Source organism: Macrobrachium nipponense, chromosome 49, assembly GCF_015104395.2.
Source record: "Macrobrachium nipponense isolate FS-2020 chromosome 49, ASM1510439v2, whole genome shotgun sequence".
In the NCBI taxonomy this organism is placed as follows: domain Eukaryota; kingdom Metazoa; phylum Arthropoda; class Malacostraca; order Decapoda; family Palaemonidae; genus Macrobrachium; species Macrobrachium nipponense.
Window position 1 is genome coordinate 19,681,483 of NC_087224.1, and position 8,469 is coordinate 19,689,951.

Here is an 8,469-nt window from a genome sequence, read left to right on the forward strand (position 1 = left end):
CCAGCGGGTAGTTAAAAGACAAACACACGTCAAACTGCATATGTATAATTTTTATTTGAGTTTAAATTTTCTTCCCTGAATATATATGGTACCTGATACTTTGTGATAGCTTACAGATCAATTTGAGTGAGGCAGCCGAAAATAATTGGACTATTAGATAGATAATTGACATGCTATTATAGGACAACTTAATTTGGGAGTCAGGAGCTCCAAGTTGTATGATCGTCAACTTCGGGAGGGGGAATAGAATGGGTAAAAATTTTTTAATGTTTATAGTTAGCCTATCCTGAACAATTCATTCACATTTCCGTTTCCAGTAATTATTTGTGTTGTGATACATCATCTCTTTGTGAATGTGCGGGTGTTAAACGGCTCTTAATGATGGGGCTTTGGTCTTGATATCAATCGAACTCCCATATCCGATAAAAATTTCATTTCATCCACACGAACCAACTGCAACTTAAGAACAGTTCAGTTATGGTAAGAACCTCGACATGGCTGCAGTGCCCTAACTATAGGCAAGAAAAGAAAATGCTCAAAGACGCTATTAAAACGAGAATGCTTAGGTATCTTACATCTTGTGACCCCCTCCCCCCATTCAGATAAAATACTACTTTGTGTGAAGTAATAACTCCACACCGAAGGATAGTGCTAATATATATATATATATATATATATATATATATATATATATATATATATTTTATATATATATATATATATATATATATATATATATATATATATATTCTCGGCCATTCCATTGAGGAGTGACAGATGTGTATTTCTGGTGACAGAAATTCACTCTCGACGTGGTTCGGAAGTCACGTAAAGCCATTGGTTCCGTTGCTGAAAAACCACTGGTTCCATGCAACGTAAAAGCACCATACAAACACAATTATATATATATACACACACAGTGGTACCTCGACATACAAAAAGCTCAACTTACGAAAAACTCGAGATACGAAAGCAAATACGAAAAATTTTACGGCTCTACATACGAAAATTGCTCAAGTTACAAAAGGTTGTTGCTGTAAAGTCCCGAGATTCGCCCGGACCACCGAGAACAATTTTAAAACTAGCGCCCCGCCAACTGAGTAAACTCGCCACCATCCTCCCGCTCTCCCATTGGTTCCTGATGCTAGTCACCCCATAAGATCCTGCTCTCCAATTGGTCAGCATCTACCCCTTGTGCTTTATGTATTCTATTGGTAAAAGGATGCTGTAAATTGAAAAACTTATTCATGCAATACATCTAATAAAAAAAAAAAAACATTAGCTAAAGATAGAATAAAGAATGGAAATGAATGGTTATTATACTGTTTGGTAGTTTCAGTAGTTGAAGAGAGATAATGAAAATTTATGGCTTACTGTGTACTAGGAAAAGTGATTGCTTGGCGATCGTTCGGTACTCGTAAGTACTGGATGTAAACAGAAGTTTGGAAGCTTTTTTTGTTTTTGTTTATTATAGTTAATGGTTACTTAATAATTATTTGAAATGAGTACATGCAATACATTTAATAAAAAAAAAATTGTGAATTAGATATCATAAAATATAAAATAAATCAGACTGCGATCATCGAAGCCAACAAATACATATTTTTTAGAATTCTTCTTCTGTTTTAATATTACGCTACGTATATGTTTCATTATAGCTGTCAGTAACTCGGTATATCCATTAGGTAAAGATGGAATAAAGAATAGAAATGAATGGTAATTATACTGTTTGGTAGTTTCATTAGTTGAAGAGAGATACTAATGAAAATTTATAGCTTACTGTGTCCTAGGAAAAGTGATTGCTTGGCGTTCGTTCGGTACTCGTAAGAGCTGAATGTAAACAAACGATTGGAAGGTTTTTTTTGTTTGTTTGTGTATTATAGTTAATGATTAATTAATAATTATGTATTTGAAATTAGTACATACTGATTATTTATACATTTTATTGGCATATTCTAAGCTTTTAGCTTCTTAGGTTTAGATGTCAGAATCATAGACTAGGCTACAGTAGCAACCGCTAACATAGGCTAGGCTTATTGCTAAGGGACATATGCTAAAGTCCTAATATATGTAGTAAAAATGGGGTTGAACATTACATGCAGTTGAATATTACTCAAGTATGTACAGTATTACAGTATTTTGCCTTTTTGAAGTCATATTTCTTCCGTCGGATCGGCGTCGTAACCCTAGAACATGTGTTGTAGGCCTGGAAATATAATCTATTGGGGTGTTTTTGTAGGGCTAGGAACGGATTAGGCATTTTACATGTAAAATGCGGTTCAAGATACGAAAAACTCATGATACGAAAGCTGATAAATCATTTTTGGGATGGTATGATGTTAAAGATGCTTATTTAAGCGGGTCAATGTTCGTTCTGTGGATATGTGAGTTCATGAGGGCTTGTTCGAGGTGCCTTTGAAAACTGGCTGCGACCAGTTACTGAAGAGTGTGAATTCGTGTGTGCGTATATGAACTATGTCTATTCTTAACAGAGAGTTTTAGGCAGAAACTAGGGAGACAGCTACGGAAGAAAAGGCAGAATGCTGGGATAGCTCTGCGAAAGTATTTGTTTCAGTATTAAAGTTCCAGGCTGCAATGGGTGAGTTATCATACTTTACCCAAAGGGATGGCTTGTTGTCTGTTTGACATTTTGTAAAGATGTTCCATTTTGTTTAATCTTTTGACTTTGTCTTTACAATCATGTGTGTGCTCACTAGTGTGTTCTCCTGTCTTTTAAACAGGCAGTTCTAGTGAGGGGACCGAGTGTCCTAGGGACCGAGTGTCCCAATGAGGGGACTGTATTTTGGAGAAGAGATAATTGGTGTGACTAATTACTGATTAAGACATTTAAATACCGGGGGGTTATCTGAGTTAGTTGTCTGTGAGTCTTGAACTATTATTATTACATTGATGATCCTGTAAGAACTGAGTTATTCAACTAGTACTTTACTTTGAATAAACTTTATATTTTTTGTTACTCCGACTCTAATTTAATGGCCTGATGGAATGGAGAGAGAGAGAGAGAGAGAGAGAGAAGGCTATGCCAGTGATCACGTTGAGAGAGAGATGGGGGGGGAGAGATTGAGTGTAACCAGTTCGCAATGGCTAAACGCATACCAAATATTATTAAAATACCAGGGGCGGGGCGACGCCCTTCGCTGGTAATATATATATATATATATATATAATATATATATCATATATATATCTATATATATATATATATATAATATATATGATTATATATATTAGCTTAAAAAATCACAGTAGATGCACGTGACTTCATAAATAAGCGAATACCACGGGAAATAATAGTCAGGAATCCAAGCGCTTTCGTCTTTATTCAGACATCGTCAAGGAGCTACTTGACGATGTCTGAATAAAGACGAAAGCGCTTGGATTCCTGACTATTATTTCCCGTGGTATTCGCTTATATATAATATATATATAGTATATTATATTATATATACTATATATTTATATATATATATATATAATATATCTATATATATAATATATATATTATATATATATATATATATATATTTATATATATATATATATATGTGTGTGTGTGTGTGTGCGTGTGTGTGTGTGTGTGTGTGTGTATGTGTGAAACAATAGAAAGTAGAACCAATCCTAGTAAGTCTCATACATAGTTTTTTTATATAAATGTGATGGAATTAATGAAGTGAAAAATTCCATACTTCAATAGGAATTTTAAAAAATAACTCCGGCAGTAATTCTGATCCTGAAACATCACAATATTTCTTTAATTTTTTGCCTTTTACATTTTATCAGGCTCAGGATTTTCAGATAATTACCATATTTCTAATATTAATATTGCCTATGATAGATTTTGAAGGATTTCAATGTGTCTCATCTCTCCCTTCCAATCGTAGGTTATGTCTGTGAAGGGGTAACCACCCACTAAAATGTCTGGCATTACCATCACAGCATTCTATGATATGAAGTGCTATTGAAGTACAAATTTTACTTGGTATCTCCAATGTTGGATGCAGCTCATGTCTCCCCCTCCCCTCCCCCGCCACTCGTTGTTTGGCGTCTGTCAGGAGGTAACTACCCACTAAAATGTCTGTCATTACCACCACAGTATTCTAGGATGTACAGTGCTATTGTAGTGTAAATTTTACTCAGTATCTCCAATTAACCCCCCCTTTTCAGTGCGTCTGTTAGGGGGAACCCACTCTCCAAAATGTCTGTCACTGGTCATTCTATAATCAGTAGAGTCTGCAGATATTATTATATATTAGTTTCATCTGGTATCTCATATATTATTGGATCTAGACCCAAAATCTAACAAGCAATTAGTGGTGCTTGTTAAGTAAGCCACCCATATATTTTCGGCAGATGGTCAGTTTCACAGTTTACAAGTCTATACTCCTAAATAACAGTAGGGGTTACAGTCGGTATCTCGTTCGTTGTATCTCAATGGTCCGGGCTGCCGCACTATATGTAAATATACCTCTCTCTCTCTCTCTCTCTCTCTCTCTCTCTCTCTCTCTCTCTCTCTCTCTCTCTCTCTCTCTCTCAACTTATATCGAATGCAAAGCCTTAAACGTAAATGAAGGAAAAAATGAAGAATTCCAGACCTTAGTGGCAAGATGAGAGAAGAATTCATTAGACAAAAGAGTAAATAGAGGAAAATCCCCGAATTTATTATTGCCATGGGTGAGGTAAAAAAAATCTGCACGGGGAGAGAGAGAGAGAGAGAGCAGACAAAAATAAAAACGGACTGCTAAATATCTCTAATGTTCTTAAGTGATTTCAGTAAGATATAACACAAAGAGACAAGACATAATTGAAAATCTTTCAGAATAATTTCTCTCCTGACTGATGATGATGGAGCTGAAGAGGTCAAGGAAAAGGAACTAAACGAGAGAATTGCAGCCTTGCGGAACGCCATCCAGTGCCAGAGAGAGCAGCGGGTAAACTTGAACAGGAAAATTCTTCAGCCGCAACAGAGGCTCGACTACTATGAAGAGATGCAGAAGGTTGGCGGAAGGGAAGAACGCACTCGTGCCAACCAGATCACTCAGTAGGTGTTGCAACAGCAAGCCTGGCAAGACAAGGCCCCCCTCGCTCGAAGCTGGAACGATAAAGAGAAGAGGGAGAAACGCCAGCTGGAAAACAAGATCCTCAAGGTGGTAGAAGAAAATCAGCAGCTGAAGGACAACGCGAAGGAAATCGGGCACAGAAACGATGGCCTATGTGAGAGGATAAAGGATGTGATTACACAGTTGGCAGAGGCAAACTGCCTGCTTGAGAGACTCGAGAAACTCTTACGACAGAAGGAGAAAGACTTGCGGCTAAAGTTGGCGTAAGCAGCGCGAATGGCGAGGCTCGTCCAAGAACAAAAAGACGCGACCGAAAATCAGGAATTCGAGAGGAAAGACCTCGAGTTGAGGTTCCAGTGCCTGCAGAGGGAAGTGGAAGACCTCTGGAAGGAAAAGTGTGGACTCCATTGTGAAGTTGAGGTGGCGAAACTCAAGAGGAACGAGCTGGCAATACCTTCTAGAGGAAGGAAATCGTCGCGTCGCCTGGAGTTGCTGGAGAGGAAGGGCTGTGTCCAGGGCGAACGGAACGACCAGCTGGAAGATGAGGTTCGACAGCTGCGAGGAGCAAAGGAGAGATTGGTATGCGACCTGAAGAACCCCCATGAGAAATAAAGACGCCTAGAGGAGGACAACTGGAAACTGCAGAAGCAGCTGTACATCTTCAAGGAATGGCGCGATGAAGACTGCGCTGGCCTTACGAAGACGGATCAGATGTGAAAATTTTGTTGTATGGAAACTTTGATGCTTATTTTGTAATAAGTTTGCTTCGTTAATCCTTGAAGGAAATTGAACTAGAATGGAAATAAATATGTTAAAATGTTAGTTTTATTGATTCCTGGAAGGGAAAGGAAAGGGGAAGATTATAAAAACGGTGAAGAAAATTAGGGGATTTGTGGAGGTGCCGGAAGAAGAAGCAGGCTTCAGAAAAGCCCCTGAAGAATTGAGGGAATTGAGTAGGATTCGTGGAGGTGCCAGGAGAAGAAACAAAGGATTCAGTAGGATTCGCAGAGTGCCAGGACAAGAACTAGAGGATTCAGAGAAGCCCCAGGAGAATTGAGGGGATTCAGTGGCATATTCTGGTTCTCAGGAATAGCATAGGTGTTGCTCTCTGCAGGGACTGGCCAGCCAAGGGTCCAGGGACGGGCAGGAAAGGTCCACCATGTGTCCCGGGACAGGTGGGCCAGGCCCATCCCAGGACAGGCAAGCGATGTTGAGGGACGGGTGGGCGATATCCGCCAAGTGTCCCGGGACGGGTCAGGTGAGTGATGTCCGCCACGTGTCCCGGGACGGGCAGGGAGGGCCCGCTGCGGTTCCTGGGATGGGCGGGTGATGTCTGCCACGTGTTCCAGGACAGGTGGGGAGGGCCCACCGCGGTTCCCGGGACGGGCGAGCAATGTCTGCTAAGTGTTCAGGGACAGGCGGGCTGGGCCTGCCGCGGGTCCCAGGACGGGCAGGGGATGTCCAGCATGTGTCCCGGGGCGGGCGATATCCACCACGTGTTGTGGGCCGGGCCCACCGCTGGTCCTGGGACAGGCATGCGATGTCCTCAACGTGTCCCAGGAAGGGCCCGCTGCGGTTCCTGGGATGGGCGGGTGATGTCTACCACATGTTCCAGGACAGGTGGGGAGGGCCCACCACGGTTCCCAGGACGGGCGGGCAATGTTTGCTACGTGTTCCAGGACAGGCCGGGCAGGCGATGTCCACCACGTTTTGCGGGCCGGGCCCACCGCGGGTCCTGGGACAGGCGGGCAATGTCCTCAACGTGTCCCGGGATGGGCGAGTGATGTCCGCAACGTGTCCCGGGACACATATTTCCCAAGTCTGGAAGAGTTTAGGGATGGGGAAAATTAGGACCAATCAAAGCGCACGACTCTGATCCATGACATCACAAGCCACGCCTTTTAGCTCCCTCCTCAGTCCTACATCCATTACTGCTGCCAGTCACGATACTGAAGAAATACTTTCTTCTCAATTTCACAGTTTACGGCTTGTATGACATCTACATTGTATTCAGATATATCTAAACATAATGCAACACTAATTTAACAACAATATATTCTTCAAATGAGATACACCGTGACTTATATTATGCGTTATTGGCTTCTCTCTCTTGTAAATATTTTCATATCGCCAATTTCTAAATTATATACATGAAAATGCATGTATAAAGACATTTATAAAGAGTTCCGATAACTCATGGGATGAATCAAACAATATACAAGATGGTAAAAATGATGGTATCTAACCTGTTTGTAGGGGAAGATAGAGAGAGGGAGTAGACTTACACTACGGATTTCTATGGACATATCTAATTTCGTAGTATTGAACATTATTGGACATTGTATAAAAGCAATATGCTGATCATCACTAGGCCATGAACAGAAAGCAGACTGATGTAGGCCCCACTATTTACAGAGACGCAGTATCAGCTTCATTTATTAAATTATTTCAAGAGCTAATGTGGCCCTTAAGGAAACCTACGGTATTGTTGTTTTAGTGGTCTAAGCTAGCCTACTGTAACCAAATATAGTTATGTGACAAACTCATCCTGTCACTAGCTAATCTGAATACAGTTGTTTTTCAAGGTGTAGTACTAGATAAGCTGTGTACGAATATATAAAAAGTTTTTATTAAAAATTTTTTGCTTTCGATTTTTACTTTTCATACATTGTGTACAAACAAATAAAAAGTGATAATATAATTCAGTATTGAATATTTTTAGCAAGCCTTCGCGTGATTTTTGCTTAAAATTATTGTGTACAAAGAAAACACTGATTATTTAATTTATTTAATATTCTTAGCAAACCTTTCTTACTTGTCATTCATTGTGTGCAAAGAATCAAAATGAGTATTTCATTAGTATGTAATACTTTTAGCAATTATAGGAGTACAGATTACAACCAATTTACGGAGTTACAGTAGACATTTTACGAAGCTGAACTAGAGCAGAATTGATGCGTAAATTTAAAGTAAATATGGATGACACTTATTATCCAACTCTCTCTCTCAACAGAAAAGCTTATGCAAGTTTTCAACATGTATTAATTAAAGCCAGGGATAATGGCAGTATATGAATGTACTACTATTTTCATCCAAGCTCACACTCAATGGCCAAATTTATGCCTTAAATCAAGTGCATAATTTTTTTTTTTTTTTTTACATATAGGTATTTGGCATTATGCCAAGCACTGGGGCAACTAAGGCCATTCAGCGCTGAAATGCAAATTGACAGTAAAAGGTTTGAAAGGTGTAAGAGGAGGAAAACCTCAAAGCAGTTGCACTATGAAGCAATTGTTAGGGGAGGGTGGACAATAAGATGGAAGAAAGAGAATATGAACAGAGGTAACAGTAAAATGAATGAAAGTACTTGCAGCAAGGCGCCGAAGGGACG